Genomic DNA, 20705 nt, shown 5'->3' on the forward strand with positions numbered 1-20705 from the left:
TGTATATTTATTAGGGTGTTTCAAAAAAAAGTCTTGTCTGAAAAAAAAAAGAGCCATAGCTTATCATCTGCCCAGACCATGATTTAGTACTAAGGAATTTTTTTTTTTAATTTTGAACCCTGATGGTCCCTCCAGGGAGTAAAAAGGGCAATTTTTATAGCGTTTTATACCATTTTTAAAAGAGTTTGGAGGATGTCTTAACATTAAAACTTTCAAATTTATTTTTTATATTTCTGTCTGTAAAGACCTATTTAATCTAAATAAAATGGGCTCTTATCTAAAAAAAAAATAGATAAAAATTTTAAATAGTTTTACAAAACCCCAAAATCCATAAATATTTAACAAAAACAAATATTTTTACGCAGCACTTATTTAGGCTTTTTTAAATAAAGTTCTAAATCTTTTCAGTAAATAATATGTTTTATTGAAATATATTTTATATAAAATTTTGTTTTTTAGATTAAATAATAAAAAAATTAATAAAATGCCACCAAAAAAAAAAGCTAGAAGTAATAGATTGGATGAAATATTTTTAGTTAAAAATTTAATCTCCAAACTTCCAGCAAAGAGATTCGCAACTGCTAAAGAGTTAATTCAATATTATCTCTTTCTACGAAAATCAAAATGTGAAACAAAAGTGAAATGCTTAGTAGGTTGTCCTAACAAAAGTTCTTCTTTTATACCTAACTGCCCAGTTAATCAGTCTGACTGCTGCATACTATCTAAACTGATGGATCCTTGGATACATGGTGGATTTAAAGTGCTTACAATACAAAAGCTTAGGTAATTTTTATCATTGAGTTCTAATCAGTTTATTCTATAAACCTTTATACAAGTAAATATTGTTTTTTAAAGGATTAAAGTTGAGAAATTGTTAAAGGAGTGGGTGAAATTAAAAGATAAAAGAAACAGAGCAAATCCTGCTGAAGTAAAAAAGAGACATTTATTTGAAGAACAAATGAATAAAGTATTTTGGATTGGAGAACACCCTCATGTTATGTTTGAAGAAATACTAAAAGATAAAATGAGAAGAGTGAAAGACAAGGAAGAAGATATTGCTTTTTTAAAAGACCAGCTTGGGGAAAGGAAAGGATTTCTTGGAGGTAGAGATAAAAGATATGAGTATTCTGTTGAAAGAAATAAAAGAAGCAAATCAAATTTAGAAAAAGAGCTATCAGTAGTGTTAGATACAAATGATTTAGACTATCTAAGTTCTTCTAGTGACACTAGCGACAATTTAGGCCAGGAAACAGATATCGACTTTGATTGTAACGAGATTCCTAATATTCAAAATTCTGTTCTTCTTCCTAAAAATATACTTGAATCTACCGCTCATACAGCAGTTGGGGAGGGTATAACACCCCACCAACATACAGCTTTGATTAGTAGTGTTATTGTCATAGTTGGTGGTTCTGTAGCAAACTTCAAGTGTTCTAAATCCACATCTTACAGAGCTGCAGAGAACATAATATCTGCCGGAGCAAAAGAAATAAGGGAATATATAAAAAACGCTGTAGTTTCATCAGACTCACTAATGACCATACACTTTGATGGAAAAATAGTCAATGAATTGACGGCCGGAAAGCAATTAAGAAAAGATAGAATTGCAGTTTTGGTAAGAATTGATGGGAAAACAGAACTACTTGGCATTCCTCCAATAGAGTCTAGTTCAGGGGATAATCAAAAGCAAGCTATTTTTGAATTAATGGAGTTTTTTGGATTAGAAGATAAAGTTAAATGTATCTGCTTTGACACAACTTCAGCAAATACAGGTGTTTGGCAAGGTACTTGCATGAGATTAGTTCGTCAAATTCAACGCCCATTGTTGCTGATTGCATGTAGACATCATGTAATTGAGTGGCACATAACTCATTTCTGGAAGATTTACCCTAGCAGCAAAACTTCTGGTCCACAAAACAAACTATTTGAATTTCTAAAAAAAAATTGGAACAATATAGATAATGAAACTAAGGAACTGAAAAGAATATTATTACCACCTGGAACATGGATATATACTCAAAAATTAGCTGCTATTCAGTTTTGTAATAATGTGATCAATTTAAAGATCTTTAAAAAGGTGCTATTATAATTTTGATTTTGTTTCTATTTATTCTAAATATTTAAAATAAACAATTGTAACAAATTAAAAATATAACAAAACTTTTTAGGATGGAAATGTTAGAAAAGAATACCATGAGCTAGCTGAACTTACTTTAATGGTTCTATCGTCAAATAGCTTTAAATTTCATTTACCCGGACCAGTTCACCATTCAAGATTCATGGGAAAAGGTTTATACTATTTAAAATTATATCTTTTAATGAATGAAATCCCAAACCTCACTGACAATGAAAAAGAAGAAATAACTGGTATGGTTTTATTCATTTCTCTATTCTATACAGAGTGGTTTCTAAAAGCAGAGCTAAGCTCTTTAGCACCAGCACAGGTATATGGTCTTTTAGTATTTTATTGAGAAGTTAGAGGGCTTGTTATTGAATAAAATGATTCAAAATATTTATTAATATTATTTAATAGGATATGAAAGCTTACTGGCAAATGAAAAGGTTTGAGGAATGGAATCTACATGGCTCCCAGGCTGTTGTGAGCTCTATTCTCAGACATACTTGGTATCTGGATCCCACTTTGGTAGTTTTCGCCCTAGCAGATGAAAAATGTAGGGAACGTGGTGATATGGCCAAGAAACTGTATAGTTTACAAAGATGTCCAATTGACAGTTTCCCTTTGGAGCGCCAAATAATGAACCAATCTGTATTGAAAAGTTTTAACTTCAGTAAAGATGAGCCTCCTAGTTTAGCTCCATTAATAACAGACAAGTCGTGGCTAGTTTTTGACATGCTTAGACATGGAAAGGCAGAAACTCAATGGATGAAGATACCTCCAGAGTTTTGGGAATTCAATGATTTTTATCTAGAATTTAGAGCAACAGTCACGGGACTTGACGTTGTTAATGACTGCTCTGAGAGGGCGATTAAGTTAGTTCAAGACCTAATAAACAGAGCAAATTCCGAGGAGAAAAGGCAGGACACCCTTCTCTTTACAAATAATTACAAGAAAAACAGAAAAAGTAGAAAAAAAATTGATTACGAAAAGGCCGCTAGCAAATCTAGTTTCTTTCTATAGAAAATCTAGTTACATTTTTTTGTTAAAAAATTTTTAAAATCTATTTTGCTTTGTTTTTAATAGATAACTGAAATAGAGATAATCATTAATTTACTGGGGTTTCAATTTAAAAAAAATTTTACTTTTGAAGTTTTTTGAAATTTTATTATTTTGTAATTTTTTTTTTAGTTAGAGAAAAAAAAATTGGTTGGTTGGTTTTCACTATTTTATTGCCAAAAAATATTTACTTGTTCCCTATCCTCGCCCTCTCTTTTTTATATTTCTTAAAATAAACCCTGCAGCTGAATACAAGTGAATTTAATATAGTACTGCGTTAAAACTAAATCAAAAATAAAACCTACTCAAATGAATTTCAATAATTTTTTTTAAATATTTATGGGTTTTATAAAATCCAAAAAACCCTAAAGTTAAGGTTTTTTAAAACTATTTAAAATTTTTATCTATTTTTTTTTTTAGATAAGAGCCCATTTTATTTAGAATAAATAGGTCTTTACAGACAGAAATATAAAAAAAATAACTAAAAATTTAAATTTTAAGACTTCCTCCAAACAGTTATAAAAATGGTACAAAACGCTATAAAAATTGCCCCTTTTACCCCCTGGAGAGACCCTTACGGTTTTCCAAAAAAAAAAAAAAAAAATCCTTAGTACTAAATCATGGTCTGGGCAGATGATAAGCTAGGGCTCTTTTTTTTTTTCAGACATGACTTTTTTTTGACACACCCTAATATATATATATATATATATATATATATATATATATATATATATATATATATATATATATATATATATGTAGATATATATATATATTTACTTGAAGACGTATATATGTCTTCAAAATTGGGATCCAGTGTCGAAACTAAGGTCTTTGGGGTCGTATAATATATTTAAGAAGATTAGGAGGAAGAGGGATCTGCAAAAAGGCTTCAACAAAGTAGTCGGGGGAGGGGGTGGGGGGAAGGGATTGCTAATTTTAAAGTAAGCTTACTCTAATTGAAAAAACATTTCTTAATTTATACACTTTTTTTTAAATTAAAGCTTTTTTCAATTAATAAACGTGAAGGAGGAGGGTGGGGGTGGGGTGGAGGGGGATGGGGCGGAAGGGTTTTTCAAAAGCCTACCTACTTTTTAGGAGGAACTTAAAAGTACACAAAGCAACAGAAGGTAAGGATGGGGTTTACATTTCAAATATTTTGGCGTACGTACTTTATGGATGACCCATAAACATCTGCATTAACCAGAGTTGTTAACAAAGCCAAAAGTAGCAAGGCCAAGGCCACACGTTACAAAGCCAAGACCAAGGCCAAAAGTCGTAATTTTTAATCACAGGACGTATTGAATATATTGTTAAAGATACCTGAAACAATTGTTTTAAAGTCGTATTATTTATTACACCATGCGACACAATTTTTGTTCCTGGCTTCTAAGCGTTATATTTGTATTGGTTATTTCTGAAGTATGTGAAAAATGACTTTATAAAGCACAAGCTTTGCTTACGCAACAGCAGCCCAAAGAAAAATTCTTTTTTTGTAAAAATAGAACAATTTTTTTTTTTTTTTGTTATTATGATCAGGTTAAAGCAAAATTGCACAAGGAATAAACAAACACAGTGGAAAACCACCAAACAAGATTCAGAAATGTTCCGATTTTCTAGATTTATGATTGTACTGTGAATCACTCTCTCGAAGTAGCCCCCGAATGTAGTCCCCCATCATGTTTTTGTTATACTGTCTTTGTTAACGACGTTTAAAGTCCAATATATTTTAATGAATGTGCTCGCTCTCGCCAAATTCGCGGAATAAAAAAATTAATGGCCTGCTTCTCTCATCTGTACCAACCTGTAACATAACACATCAAAATACATAAGAATTATAATAATTCGAGGACAGGAATTTTCAAAATATGGAGCAATTTTAAGAAGGAGCGTATTAGTCTACAGTATTCAAATTATGGCAAAACTTTGTAAATTATAACCCCCTTGAAATGAACTAGATCTAAACCATTAAAATTTTATTAAAATAAATTAAAACACTTCTAAGCGAGACGCAACTGTTCAGTTTACCTTTAAGTGTTTTCGACCAGCACACCGAAGTATGCCTTGTATGCCACTCACACTGTACAACTTGCTTCCGCGGAACACTTTTTCGCTCTTGTCTTTACGAATTATCCGCACACGTAGCAGAATGAATCAGCTGGATGAAAACATCCTCTTGGTGCCATGTTAAATCAATCATACTCTTTAACTACAAATTCTTGTCTTTTCAGACTGCAATAAAATGAATTGGGATCTTGGTTTGAGACACCTGTACTTTTATATTTGTACAGTTACTTATGCAACGTTCAAGAACGTTTTAAAAGTTCTGACATTTTATCGAAAGTTCTAAAAGTTTCTTCAATGTTCTAGAGTGTTTAGGAGAATTGTTTAAACACCTGGACAACTGTAGCATCTCAAAAATATTATAGGAGGAGGCTCATTATTGAAAATAAAGCAATGAGAACCTTCTCAAAAAGACGCCTTTTTCCAAATTTCATTGTCCCAGTCACAGACGCAAAGTTTTTCTTGAATAACAGCAAATTCTTTTCTGTTCTAGAGCTAGCAGGTTAAAAAAATACACTTTCAACCCAGGAACAGAACAAAAGTAAAAACTTGTTACATAGTATTATCAAAAAGCAAAAACGTTGATGCAGCTAACTTTCCAGGTTTACTAAAAACTTTATGTAAAAGTGCTTTTCCAGAACATATATATTGCATATATTGTGCATATTATTATATAGGAGGGTGTAGGAGGGTGTAGCCACTCCTACACCCTCCTATATAATAATGTTATAATATCTATATGAATGTAAATATTATAATACCAACGTGACCTTCACAAAAAAAAAAACACACAATGTTTACCTTATGGCCATACCCTTCTCAATTTTATAAATATTTACAAAATTTTTTCCTGTTTTAATTTTTATTGTTAATTAACTTTCTCTGCTTGTTCCAAAAGTTTTAAAATTGCGCAAGTGTGCTTTTCTCGCACCTTAGGTTTTGATAAAAAAAGAAAAAGGTCACAAGACAAATGAGTATACAAATATTGTAGACATGTTAAAGAGACTTACATTAATTGTTTTTGAAAAGAATTATGAATTATCAAAATGCAAAAACGCTTTAGATTGGTCATCATAGACGTAGACAAGTTATTCAAACTGAGAGGGCTATTAGGAGGAGGGGCAATATGTCTATTAACAATAGTAACAATGTCTACTAATATCTATTAATGTCTAATTATAGTATCAACTAACAATCTCTATTAATAGTAACAATTGTCTATTAACAATAATAACAAGCAATTCGTCTATTAACAATAAAACCTTTCAAAATTCTGTTGTAATGTCTTTCTCTTATGTATAGAGGAATATAGCTTGTTCTTAGGGGTTTTACAAATTTACAACAAGTATCAAATATCCTGCAATTGTAGCTGAATTGCTTAGATTATAACGCATTTTAAGTAAAAAAAAGGAAGTAACTTTAAATATGCGGAGATTCAAATGTTTATATGGGAGATCTGTGTATCTACGGCCCCATGCATGTACGTTGCACATGGGATTTATATGGCTTAAATAATATAAATGCGATTACATAAATTGAATAGTGTTTAGAACATCTTTATATACATTAAGTTATTAGATTGGTAGTACCGATTTCTATTTTTTCACGTAAATTTCTTGTAATTTCACATTAGGTTTCTGTAGTAATTTATTATTTGAAAATATTTTAGTAAAATATGGCCTTCAAATAAAATATTTTTGAAGGTCTACGTGATACAGAAAGTTACAGGAAAAAAAAAGTTTAGTTTTGAAAACCAAATTTTTTATAAAGCATAAAACTTTTTAAAACTCCATAACAAGCTCAAGATGCAGTTCGAACCTGCATTTATTCGAATTTTCGTCTATTCAAAGTAATTTTTGGCTCCCTCAAATAAACATCCCGTCGACTATTTGAAGTTTTTTTCGGCTCAAGATACCATTGCACTTCATTTCGAAGTATAACTTTATCGAATGTAATCAAAATATGTGTGCATATATTTTATAAAAAACACGATATTTTTTAATCTTGACATGTTTCGTAGTTAACATACAACATTTTCAAAAGATTACAATTTAAAACTCTGGATATGAATATAAAACCAAAATATGAAGACATTACAGAGAAATATTATCAGACAAATAAAATTGTTACAAACCAATAAAAATTATAATACAAATATGATACCTTAAATAACAAAAAAAAAATAAAATTATAAGTAAATCAAAAAAAAAAAAAAAAAAAAAAAACTTGATTGACAAATTTATATTATAATGAACAGTTTGTTTATTTAAAGATGGGTTTTCCCATTTCTACGAACAAAAATGGGTTAGTAATTGCTCTTCCTCCATACCGATTTTCTATAAACGTTATGTGGATGATATTTTTAATTCAGACTTTGAAGCACCGGAATTTTTTACACATCTTAATAAGCAACATAAAAATTTAAAATTTCCTATTGAAAAAGAACAATATAATCAAATTGCATTTTTAGATGTTCTTATCAATAAGTCTGTTTCGCTTTCCACATCAGTTTATCACAAAAAAACATATACTGGTTTTTTACAAAAAATTTCCAGTTTTGTTCCCTATTGTTATAAAATTGGTCTTATACATTGTTTAATTGTTAGAACGTATAAAATCAACAACATATGGCTAGAATTTGATAAGGACATAAAAAATCTATCTAATGTTTAAAAAAAAAACAATATCCACCTAAAATAATTGACACTAAAATTAAATTATTTGTTGATAAAAAGTGAAACCCATCTGTGATAAATAGTATTGATAACCATAATATAAGATATTATAAGCTTCCATTTATAAGATTTTACTCAAATTTTACTAAATCTAAAGTTAATAAAATCATTAAAAAATATTGTGAAGATGTTATAAATAATTTAATTTTCACTACCAACAAATAACAAAACAATTTATGTATAAAAGATCCACTTCCTAAGCTGCTCCAATCCAATGTTGTTTACAAATTTTCTTGTGCTGGATGTAATGCTAGTTATATTGGAGAAACCTCAGACACTTAACAACAAGGATTCATGAGCATCTTACAAGTGACAAACAATCTAATGTTTATAAGCATTTAATTTCATGTGTTAGTTGTAAAAATCTAAGTAACTATAATTGTTTTAAAGTTTTGGATACTGCTTCTAAAAAAAACAAATTGAAAATTAAAGAAGCACTCCATATTAAAATTGGAAAACCCATCTTTAAATAAACAAGCTGTTCATTATAATATGAATTTGTCTATCTATTTTTTATTTCTTTTTCTTTTTATTTTACATGTAATTTAGGGTTGCCAGATGTCCCGATTTTACGAAAGAGAACTAAGTAAAAAAAATATTTTTACATATTTGGCGCAGAACTCTCCTTCGTAAAATCGGGGCATCTGACAACCCTAATGTAATTTTATTTTTATTTTTTTGCTATTTACAGTATTATAATTTGGATAATAATTTTTATCGTTTATAACAATTCTATTTATCTATTAATATTTCTCTGTAATGTCTTCAAATTTTGATTTTATATTTATATCCAGAGTTTTAAATTGTAATTTTATCTTTTGAAAATGTAGTATGTTAACTACGAAACATGTCAAGATTAAAAAATATCGTGTTTTTCTTTAAAACATGCTCATATTTATTGCTATTACGTTGCTCAAGATATGTATGTATATATGTAAAAAAAAAAATGATATCAAATATTAAAAAATTGAACACTTTAAACGTAGTGCAATGAATATTAGCAGTTGCCAGATGTCAGCTAACGAGGAACTTTTTATTATATCCTAGTCGGCAAGAAATTTTTGGGGCCTTAGTGGGCAAAAAACAGATATGTCACCTAACCCTCCCTCCTCCGCGTTTAAAATCTCTTCGGGACGGCCCTGAAAGGAAGACAAAAACTCAACTGCAATGGCTTAGTAATTAGAAGCTGGAAATATATTCATAAGTTAAATGTTTATTTTATTTATTATATATTTTCATATATTTTACTTGTATTCACTTTTTGTTCAGAGCAAACTTTTTTAATTTTAAACGGTTTTATTTATTTGAAATATGTTCATAAGTAAAAATTTAATTAAATTTTTTTTCTAAACATTCAACTTTTAATCAATTTTAGTCTACCCTATGCGCGTATCACTAGTGATTTAGTACTGCTCAACGGTGATTAAGTGGTGATCACTAGAGATCGCCACTCAATCACCACTTCATCACCACTAATACATTACTTATTTATACGCAAAAATCAAATATATCGAAAAGATTTTATGTAAGTGGTGATTCAATGCATATTAAGTAGTAACGGTTTAGACATATATCAAAACACGAAAATGGTTCAAACTCGTGTTAATAAAAAATGGCAGTTGAAAATATAATTTTTAAACAAACTGTTGGCGAAAGGCAGGTTAGTTGATACGCAAGGCTAGTTGATACACACAATTTTCTAGCTAAATCTTTTTAAAGGTAAAGTGCTGCACCTATTATTTGCTAATGTAACAGGAACTCACTAGTGTTAACTTTAAGAGATAGAAAACCAAAGTATTTATAATATTTAAAAATAACTACTTTGCGTTATCGCAAGTGAAATCTTCGAAACCAGGTAAAGTGTCTTTTGTTTTTTAAAAACAAAAGATTCCTTACCGGGTTTTGATGGGAAATACTAAATACTCTAAATATAATAAAATTTAGTTATATTTAGAGTATTTAGTATTTCCGCATGTTAAAGTACATATTCGTGACTATCACTACAACTTAGTTTTATTCCTTAGAAATAATTTGAAATGCCTGAAAAGGGAAAGGTAAAACAAAATGGTGGTAATAAGGTAAGTTGATACAAAACATGTCGTGGTAGGTTGATACATGTATCAACTAACCCTTATTAAACAAAAAATTCTTAAGCAATTAATATCCACCTCTAAATACCTTACAGATCTGAAGTAGTTACTAAATTTTAATAAGTCAATGTATGAAACATACTTACTCAAAATTCCATCATTATATAATAAATCTAAACAGCAAATTTTATCAAAACTTTATTTTAAAGGTAAGGAGTTTCAATATAAAGTATGATTGCTAACCCTAACCCTGCTAGCAAGCAGTAACAAATTGTTATGTTTACAATGATAAAAAACTAAAAGCCCATTTGCTTTGGAGAAATCTTGAATTTCTTTTCTATTTGTTATTTTTATTTCATTTAACCTAATTTCTTGCTTTTGTTTTTGTTTAGTTGTAATTTTACTCCTGTATTGAAACATTTTCACCTGTAAAATGAATAAAGTTTTTCTAAAATAATTTTATTTAACTTAATTTGGTCATTTAAAACTCATTTAAATTTAATAAAAGAAATTTTTACTCGTGTAAGGATAAAGCATATTTCAATGTAGCAGGAAAATGCAGAATGTTCAGAATCAGGGGGTGTTCTTATTACCAAGGTAATAAGAGCACCCCCTGGTGTAATGGAAAGTGCTTCAGAGAAGGTGAGAAATTACAGTTCATTGCATACTCCAGAAGAGCAGTTTGACATCAATAAAATGTCTCAATATATCAGGAAACATCAAACTAATCCTGATACACTCACTTGGTATGCAGCTATTGCCCATGCTATTTTCATTTTTCTGAAGCTACATTACTTGGGAGAGCTACGGCATTTATTCAACATATTGTTTGAGAATTTTATGATAATTTAGCTCATGTTATGAATAAATTCAAAATAAGGCCCAAAGATATTTATAATCTGGATGGAACAGGATGCACTACAGTCCAGGACCCACAGAACATTATTGCTGAAAAGAGAAGAAAGCACGTTGGTTCTGTCACGTGAAGTGAAAAAGGAGATTTAGTTACTGTTGCATTCACAATCAGTGCTAATGGCAATGTGATTTCAGCCGTGTTTATTTTTCCTCAGGTTCACTACCGTGATCACTTTATAAGAGATCATTTATTTATTGTGATCATTTAATGGCTCTAAATCTTATGTTTTTCAATTGCGTTGTATATTTGTTATGTTATATGTTTTGTAACATGTTTGTATATTGTTATGTTATATTTTGTAACAATTTTATTAAGAACATATTAAATTTTCATTTTTTGAAAAAATTGTTTTGTTTGTTTTTGACTATCCCTACTGCTTTATTCATGCTTAAAACTTGTAATATTAGTTATGTATGTTTGCTAAAGTTTCTACTCAAATCCATTCTTAATTTTTTTTTTCATTTACTAGTGTAATTTGACAAATCAACATGCCAAGGAAGTGTGTAAATTTAGTAGACAATTTATGTTCTATTTGTGGTGAAATAACATTTTCCTCACAGAAAAGAACTATGAAACCTCTTTTGAAGACTTATTACCAGTATTACTTCGATATGAAGGTTGGGGACCAGGATGAGTTATGGGCTCCACATATATGTTTTAGCTCTTGTTTGGTTACACTGCGAGAATGGTTGAAAAGTAAAATAAGATCTTTGGCTTTTGCTATTCCTATGGTATGGAGGAAGCCTAAAAACTTTACAGATGACTGCTATTTCTGCTTGACCCCACCCATCAAGGCAGGTTTGTAAATAAAGAAAATAAGAACAGTCAAATATCCGAATCTTCCATCTGCCATTTGACCTATTCCACATTTGGATAGTTTACCAGTTCCTACTCCTCCACAAAGTTGTAAGTAGAAGCAGAAAATGAAGGCACAAATGAAGTAGAAATAGAAGAAAAAGAAGAAAACGAGCCTACCACATCAAATAATCCTAATTTGTGTAAACAGATGATGTGCCACACAGATTAAGTCAAGCAGAATTAAGTGTTCTTATTCGAGATCTGGACTTGTCACAGGAAAAGCAAAGTTTTTAGGCTCAAGACTAAAGGAGTGAAATCTTCTCCAATTTGATGCCAAGGTTTCACATTACAGAAAACGGCAGCAGAATCTGCTTTCTTTTTTTGAGAAGAAAAATAATCTTGTTATTTGCATTGATGTCTTTGGATTAATGTACTGTCTTAATTGGAACTATGATCCACCTGAATGGAGATTATTCATAGACTTATCTAAGCTAAGCTTGAAAGCTGTATCACTACACAATTGAAACCGTCTTCCTTATGTTCCTATTGGTTATGCAGTTCACATGAAAGAGACATATATAAAAATGAAAATTCTCCTCATCTCAATTAATTACAATGAAAACAAATAGAAAATTTTTGGTGATCTAAAAGTCATTGCTATACTTTTAGGAATGCAATTAAGGTATACTAAATACTGCTGCTTTTTGTGAACGTGGGACAGTAGAGACAGAAGTTTACATTATATAAAAGAAGACTGGCCTGCAAGAAATCTTAACACAGATGAAAAAAATGTTATTGGTGAACCACTTGTGAATCCAGAAGTTGTTATTCTTAACCATTACATATTAAGTTGGGTTTAATAAAAAATTTTGTCAATGGTATGAACAAAGAAGGACAGGCTTTTAGGTACTTAAAAATCAACTTTCAAAAAATAAGTGATTCAAAAGTATTTTTGTTGGGCCACAAATGTGTTAACTTGTGAAAGATCCTGTATTTGACAAAGTTTTGAAAGGGCAAGAAAAGGAAACTTGGGAAGCTCATATATATGAATGATTTGTGAATTTTTAGATAACAAAAGAGATGATAGCTACATTCAATTGGTAACAGAACTTCTGAAAAAATACCATCAACTTCGATGTAAAATATCCCTCAAGATTCATTTCCTTCACTCACACTTCGACTTCTTCCACCCAGTTATGGAGCTATTAGTGATGAACATGGGGAAAGATTTTAACAAGTTATTTTTGTAATGGAACAAAGATACCATTGTCGCTGGAATGAGACTATGCTAACAGATTACTGATGGTTTGTGTGTAGGGATGCTCCAGAACTAGTCTATAAAAAGAAAGCAAAAAGATCACGATCTCGCAACGATGATCATGATTTCTTTTTTTTAAACTGTTAGAATATATCTGTAATAAAAAAAACCCAAATGTACTTTAAATATTATTAGAGTATGTAAATTAGATATCATATTTCTCTGTTGCAAATTAATTAAAATAAAAATTTATTGCTATTGAATATCTCAGAAACTAGAGCTGATAAAAAATTTTCGTTGCCATTTTCTTCAAAACTGCTAAAGATACCAAAAACCTTTTTTGCTTCCCAGTATAGTTAGCATATTTAACAACAATTATTAAAAATTCTTTGTTTTTAAAAAACTACAGTTATACTTCTAAATTTCTGAAATCATTTAAACAAACAAGTGACATATTACAAAAAACGAATCAAAAGATAAACAAATACATAAAACAAACAAAAAACTATAACTAAAAATATTTTCATAACGTTTTATTGTGATAATCGTTAACTTTTTTAACAGGACTGATACTCAACACGCCAGCTAGTTGAAACTAATCTCCTATAAAACTGTGGAATTAATTTAATTTTTCGTTATGATAATCTTTTACGTTATCATGCTGACTCCTGACCGAATCAAAAAACAGAACATTGAGCATTGAAGAAATCTAGAGGTGTTTATTTGCATAAATGGAACATGAGTTAGTCCTATTTTTGTATGTACCATTTTGGAAGTACCATTTTTATACGACATCTTTTGAAACAATTTTATTATGAACATATTGCTAGTTTTTAAAAATAATTCACTTTTTTAAGACTAACTTATGAAGTGTATCAACTAACCTCACAGGATGTATCAACAAACCTTATTCATAAAGTTAGTTGATACATTGGATACATTTTTTTTTTGAGGGCAGGAGTTCCTGAATTAAACTTTATCGATGTTTATCGATGTCCACACACTGTCCGCATGTCCACATATTGCGTTTTCTCAATATCTGTTTTCTGTGGGTACAACCAAGTGCTTTGTAGTTTCTGAACAATTTCTGCGAAATTACGTGCACTTGTATTTCCAAAAAATTTCTTGACAAGATCTTTGAATGATAACCAAACATTGTTCTCGTCTGATATAGTCTAAGTGAACTGTTCATTTTTGATAAGCTACCAAATTTGTGGACCATCAAACACACACCCTTTTTAATTTTTGTAAATGAAAGTCCAGGAAATCGTGAGATGATATACTTTAAACAGTCACCCTCAGTTAGCAATGCTTTTATAAAATATATTTTCTTTCTGTTAACAAATGTCCAAGTTTTCTCTATTCAATCCTTCTTTCGAGTTCTGCTATCCCACGTACAAAGAAAGCAAGAATACCGTGTGCACCCATGTTGTTGGCCAAGAAAGAGACAAACCATCTTGAGATCAATACAGATGATCCAGTTGTATTTGTTGTATTGCATTAACTCAATGACTACCTTTAAATCTCCATGTTCACATTCAGGAAGAATAACCGTATTGGAACTACAGCATATAAACTGCCATTGCGTAAAAGAACACACTTTAGGCTCTGCTTTGAGCTATCAATAAGCAACCTTTGTTTTTTTTAGATGTTAAATTGAAATCCCTAGTTTCCTACAGAAAACCAGGAATTTTATTGCAAAACACAAAGCTACAGTTCCTTTCAAAGTGCTTCAGGTACTTTCTTCTACTTACTCTAGTACGATACCTCGAATCCGTTAAGTATGTTTTTCTCATTTAGCCTTGCAGCTAGAATTTCTAAGAAAATTAGAAATTCTGAAAAAAAAAAGCAACTAGAAATTCTGTTAGAGAAGTAGTTAAAATTGGTTTTCTTTGTAAAAAAGATGATATTTTCAAGATGCCTGTTTAAAAAAATGTTAAAATTTATTGTTAAATTATTATTTAATTGCTATGCTTAGTGGTAAAGTATTTTATCCTTACCTAATTTTCACATAATCAGATTAAAACAATACTTAACTCTAATTTTCAGGTAAATAGCTCACTAGGAACACCTGGGTTATTTTTAAATCTATAAAAATCTGAAAATACTTTGATAATTTTTATTACTATTAGAAACCCAATACACCAAGCTACTTCAAACTCCTTATTTTATTTTATTTTTTTAGTTTCTTTGTAATAACCGTTTTTAAAAAAAAGTGATGGTAAACTTGGAATCAGCGTGCCAATTTTAGGTATATTCAGTATAAAAATTAAAGTCAACAGATTTTGATATAAACATGATTTTCTATAAAACCATTTGCTTTATTGATTTATGTTATTTTTCATAAATAATAATGCTTTTCATCATTGTTTAAGTTATTTGTCTTATTGTAATATTGTGTGGGGTAGTACTAACCATACAAAGCTAAAGAAACTCTACAACAAACAAAAACATGCGTGCAGAATAGTATTTGGAGCCGACAGAAGTGTTCCTTGCGAACCACTTCTACGTGTGCTCGGTGTTTTAAATGTGTATAAACTTAATTTACACCAAGTTTTATTATTTATGTTTAAAACAAAAAATGGATTATCTCCAAAAATATTTCAACCTTATTTTAATAAAATTAACCATAAATACTCAACAAAGTTTTCAGATAACAATTTTATTGTTCCAAAATATAAATTAAAATTAACTTCCTATTCAATTAAATACCGCGGACCTAATCTGTGGAAAAAGTTTCCAGATATTGTTAACAACAAACAGACTACATTAGAGCAATTTAAGGACGAATCAAAACGATTATTATTATTCATGGATATATCCAACTTTAAATGTTTATTTTAAACTAAAAACAATCATATAAAAAATAAATTTAATTGTATCAGTGATTAATATAAATTAATACAAAATATTTAAAATAAAAATTATATATATAAAAAATCACTGATGATGTTAATAATTTATCTAGTGATTATATTAATTAAGAAATTTCATTTCTTGTTATCTTTTATCCTCAAGAAATTTTATTATTTTGACTTTTTTATTTTTTATTAATATATTTGTTAAACATTTTAGCAATTGTTTTCAACACTTCTTAAAAAAAAAAAAAAAAACAATTTTTTATTTCTAATTATATTAGTTATTTTCGGTTTTCATTTCTATTTGTTATTTTATATATATTTTTACGTTACGGTAATGTAGAATTTATTTCTATTTTTTTTTTTAAATGGGGCTCGGCGATAAGACTGAATACGCCTTCTTCTTGCTCCAGCCAATAGTTTATATAAATGTAATTTCAATGTAAACATTTTTAAACGGCAAAATAAACAGTTATAAAAAACAAAAAAAAACAAAATAAAAAAATTAGCTTTCATATTTATAATATATTTATTTTTTTAAGTGGTTTTTTACTCAAGGCAACCTTTTTTTGGTGACGGTTTTTGAAATACGGAGTATGTATTTGTCTGACAAAAAATACGATTTTATCTTTTTACAATTTTTTACATTGTAAAGTTTATATGTTACTTATTTCAGCGTCATTTCTTTTACATTTAAAGGACAATTTTAATAAGTTTTGACACCTTTTTTCCTAGTGAAAAAGGACTGCTTGTTTTTAAGGCTATTTGCCGCTATTTTTTTACTGCTAACAATTGCCGATATATACATTTCTAGGGCGGTGGATGTTTGGAAATACAATTTTCCCTAAACACTGAGGTGAAAGGACGTATGCGTAATTACTTGGAGGAGAAAGGTCTACGCTAAAAGTAAATATCCGCAATTCCGGAAATATCTGGATATAATAATAAATTAATTACTTGACTTTTAATACGCTTTTACGAATAAATGTTGATTACGAATCTGACCCATTAGTTTATTGCGAATTTCATTCAAAAGACAATTCCAATGAATTGTCTTTTGAATGAAATTCGTATTATAAAAATGAATAACTTATTCATTTAATTTATTTCATTTGGCGAATATTTATACAGGATAAACTACTTCAGAAATAATTGCAATTCAGTTGTCAATGTAAGTCCTGTTATAAAATATAATAAAAATTATAATCCATTAAAGTAATATGGTTATTAGAAATGTTATAAAAAACATTATTTTAAATAAATTCTTAGATTATTTTTAAATTCAGTTAACAAGTTAATTTTCTTAATTTCTAATGGTAGATCATTATAGACTCTTTTACCAGAGTAATAGAAAAAACTTTTAATTCAAGTCGGATTTTTGGAATTTTATTTAGGTTGCTATTATTTTTTGTTGCTTTTGAATGGTTGACAACTTTGAAGTAATTTGTAAAGTTTGAGCATATTAATAAGCATTAATAATAATAAACTGAGTGTGAAAACCTTAATGCTGGTTAAAAAAAAAAGTAAAACTTAAAGACTTAGAGAATGTAACTCCTAAAGCTACTCTTCATATATTGGTACATGCGGTTCAATGTTGGAATGTAAAACAACAGCGAACAATTTTTAAAAACACAAAGAAAACATTCCTAAATGATAGTTTTTTATCTCTCTTTTTTCTTAGTTTGTATTTTTTCCTAGTAAATGTATTTTACAGAGGGTGAATAATAAAGTAATAATAATAATAATAATAATAATAATAATAATAATAATAATAATAATAATAATAATGATAAACCAAGAATTTACGAGAATAGTGATTTTGTATAGACTTCGTGCTTGCTGTTTGCATTTATTATACAAGATGCATGTGTATGCAAAGAGTCTAGTTTATCATTTTTTTATTTTGGTAGGTTGAGGCAAAGATTTCCACAGTAGATTAAAACGGGTCAACTTATAATTAAATAGTCAATAGGTAAATGCGTTCTGCAAGGGGAGTAAACAAGTATCTAATTTTTTTAAGTAGTTTTAGTCTGCCACAAGCTTTTTTAAAAAGCATTCTTAAAATAACTACTCATGTTTAGTGTCGGGTCTAGGTCAATACCAAGATTTTTCTTGCTCAAGATGAAACATATTGAGTTGAACTTCAACTCAATATGTCTTTAATAGTATATAAAAAACGAGCAAATACTCAACCTTGGAGTCAATAAAACGGAGTCCATGTTGCTTGGTACAGGAAAATCTCACTTAAGAACGTTTCTTACAACTTCAACTTGAAGTTGTAAGAAACGTTCTACGCGATTCTATAATAAATATATTTTTCCCAGGAATGTATATGACTGTGTCGTCAGCATAAATAATAACTTTTGAATGTTTAAAACAAGGTATCAGGTCATTAAAGTAAATAACTAAAATTAAAGGATCTAATATTGATTCTTGAGGTCATATAACCACATATAACTTTTCCTGTTTCAGATATTGTGTTTTGAAAACAAATTGTTTCAGATCAGTTAAATAGGTAGTCTTTAAACCAGCAGAGTATCACGACCATCATTAAACTTGGTGATAAGTATTCCGTGATTTAAAGTGTAAAATGCCTTACTCAAGTCAAGAAATACTGCCTCAACTATTTTATTTTTGTCAACTTTTCGTTTTATGTTATCTACAAACAGCGTTGCAGCTTGTTTTATTGATCGTTTACGTCAAACGAAACTGATTGTCATCAAACTGGCTTCCTCTAAATAATTTGATAATTGGATGTGTACAACTCCCTCTATAACTTAATATTCGACACCTCGCTCGATAATTTTTCATGTAGTTGGTGTTAAAGATATTGGTTGGTAGTTTTGAACGTCGTTGTGGGACTTTGATTTGTAAATTGGTAGAATTCATTTCCAATCAGTTGGATAGGTTTTCCAATCAGTTGGATAGGTTGATTTTTCCAATCATTTCCAATCAGTTCAATCATTCAGTTCAATCAATCAGTTCAATCATTCAATCAATCAATCAGTTCCAATCATTGCAACCATTTCCAATCAGTTGGATAGGTTGATGTCTTCAAAGACATGTTTATTATGTGAGTAAGTGGTTTAGACAAGACGTTAGTTGCATGCTTCGGTATTAATGGTGATATACCGCCTAGACCGGTAGACTTTTTTTGTTTTTAACCCACGTAATTCTTTTTCTATTTGATCAACAGTTACAGGCATAAATTTAAAAGACCTGTAAGTACGATTTGGTGCCCGATGTGATAACGCCCATACACAGTCTTTTAGAAAGAAAGTATATTTCTTTAAAATAGATACCGAACTACAGAAATGTTCACAAAACGTAGACGATATTTTTCGAAGATTAAAGATTGGAAACAAATTAATAATAAGTATTGATTAAGTTTTAGAAGTTTTTTAAAAATAAAAAAAATATTTTAACTTTTTGAAACTAGACCTCTCTATGGCAATACTTATAGCAACAAATAAAACTTCTTATACTCAGAAATATTCAACTCTATTTCTATTTCCTAATTTGTCTAATTACGTGCACCTCTACCAGGTTATACAATAGCGCTAGTATAAAAAAATTAACTCGAAAATGTAGCTAGCCACATCTTCAAAATTGAGTTATTTTTTTAAATTCTAATCCAATGCTGATCATTCTAAATACTTTGCTTTATTGCTTTAAAATAGCGCGAAGAGTCATGGAATTTGGCGAAATATTGAAGAAAGTTCAAGTAAACATATTTTATAGAGCACCAGACAACATTGTTTGTAGAAAAAAGATAAATTAAAAGAAAATTTCTCTTACATGTTTGCAAAAAAAGACAGAATTAAACAAGGTTTTGGAGGTAATATGTATTGACCAACAAAGAATCAACGAAGAGCTGTTCGCTCTTCGTGTGTTCTTGATTTTTCGTTCACAACGTATTTGAAAACTATTTTGTAACTCATATTAGGATTTTTTTACTTTATCTAGGTGCCCCAAGAAGTCCTTACGGTCTTATCACAGAGCACCGCGGATGAGCATTGAACTGGAAGTTCACGCTATCTTCCTAAATGATGTCGCAAAACCTGTCTAGAGGTGGGGTTTTATTCACGGATACTTTGTATCTAAGAAAAGTGCGCCACGGCTGCTCTTGCATTGAAAAACCAATTTTTTCCTTTTTTTAGCTCCTCTATTTTGTTTTTGAAATGTTACGCAGATTTTTGATGTTCATTTGACCTCATTTTGATGTTAGACGGATGTCTAGAAAAGTTTGGCTAGCAAGGAAACGGAAATCTTCACTGCAAAACAACAAAAAGTTTAAAGTTACAGAGCTTTTTTGTTTTGTTTTACAGTGCTTATGATTTGCGAGTTGAACTTGGTAACAACAAATTAACGGTTGGATATTACTTGAAAATTCAGTTTATCCAGTTTTTCATTTACAAATTTCTTTATTATCTTATTTTGGTTGAGATTTTGCTTAAGAAGCCTTAAATCTATATTAACGTGAGCAAATGTTTTACATTATTCGCCAATTATCGCATTCAGAGCGGTGTGAAGGAGAATTTGGTCATTTTTGGAGAACGTTTATAATTGAGAGTAACAGAAACTATTAATGTTCTTTTTCTTTATAACAAAATCAAATTGGAGCAAATTTTTCTAGAATGGTTGCTATTCAACAGCTTTCAAATTTAGAAATATTTTAAAGACGTAAAAGTTAAATCAAAATAAGATGACATTAAAATATCGTTACTTTTTATAAATAACTTATTTGAAATAAGTAAGGAATCACGAGCGTTAGATTTAAAATTGTATCTATAAAAAAATCTTTATTGCTT

Source organism: Hydra vulgaris, chromosome 04 (genome assembly GCF_038396675.1).
Source record: "Hydra vulgaris chromosome 04, alternate assembly HydraT2T_AEP".
In the NCBI taxonomy this organism is placed as follows: Eukaryota; Metazoa; Cnidaria; class Hydrozoa; order Anthoathecata; family Hydridae; genus Hydra; species Hydra vulgaris.